Raw genomic sequence first — 1,038 nt, 5'->3', positions numbered from 1 at the left:
GCGGGGGTCGTGGGTAGCTGGCGGGTGTCAGGCAACCCTGCGCTCCCGCTACCCCGTGCTGATCCGGCCGGATGAGGCTTGTGGTCCTACTCAGGCCGGTTTCTGCTTCCCAGTGTCAGAGTTTTTCATGGAGATTAATAAATGAAAGATCCATTGACCAGTCTTTCCTGAACTGAAATCCTAGGTGTCCATATAGTTTCCCAGTAAACATCTTGTGTGATGTATTGAAGGTCAATGGCTGACACTAGAAATAGCCTCATCTTAAGCTTCCTGTTAACTGTTCCCTAGTATGTAAATGTGCTATTTCTGATCTTTTAAGGACCGCCTTGTTTATTTGCATTATACACTTTGGTTTCTATGGGAGCTGTGTGGCTTTAGAATGGGAAAAGAAAAGAGGAAGATATACTCAAGTCATGGAATTGAGGTCCAGGACTTGAAGCCAAAGCCTTGAACTTAGTCTTTTCTGATTTTGAACCAGCTTTGTATAGGTGGAGTGAGGTTTAGGTGTCCTGTAACCTCCCCTGGCAATGGAACTGCCATCTGTACAAAGGGCTGAGACTACTGTAGGGTGCTTCCTTTACTAGAATTCAGTTAATTGAATATATAAATAGAAACATTACTAGTTTCTAAGCAGAAAATGTGGTAATGATACAGGCAAGGGAAACTTGAACAAGCATGAGATGGACTGTCTTGACTTTGGAAAGCTGCCTTGTAAACATTATGAGGTGACAATACACGAATCCTCACCACAGAGCAACACCTGCAATTTCTTAGATGCCAGCTTGGATTCCAACTTTGTAATTATGGCAGTATTGGTGAAAGAAGTACTGGGAAAATAGAAATCAATGGCCACTACTTTCAGTGTCTGGAGCAACCAGCCCAGTTAATGCAGCATCCTTGGAATGAAGAATGGGAAGGTTGCTAACATTGCCTAGGAATGGCTGGCAGACTCAAAACTTATCTGCCCCTGAACTTCGGTTACGGAATGGTTTGGTTCAGGAGAAACTTCTATTTTCATTTTTTTTTTTTTTTTTTTTT

The 1,038-nt window shown here is 42.6% G+C and overlaps 1 pseudogene; it reads right to left on the bottom strand.

Annotated features, from left to right (window-relative positions):
- LOC110285983 overlaps window positions 1-1,038 on the bottom strand; it is a 214,154-nt pseudogene that overhangs the window by 9,897 nt on the left and 203,219 nt on the right.

Source organism: Mus caroli, chromosome 19 (genome assembly GCF_900094665.2).
Source record: "Mus caroli chromosome 19, CAROLI_EIJ_v1.1, whole genome shotgun sequence".
NCBI classification, from domain to species: Eukaryota; Metazoa; Chordata; class Mammalia; order Rodentia; family Muridae; genus Mus; species Mus caroli.
The sequence above is the reverse complement of the archived record's forward strand: the minus strand, read 5'-3'. Positions and strand labels throughout refer to the sequence as shown.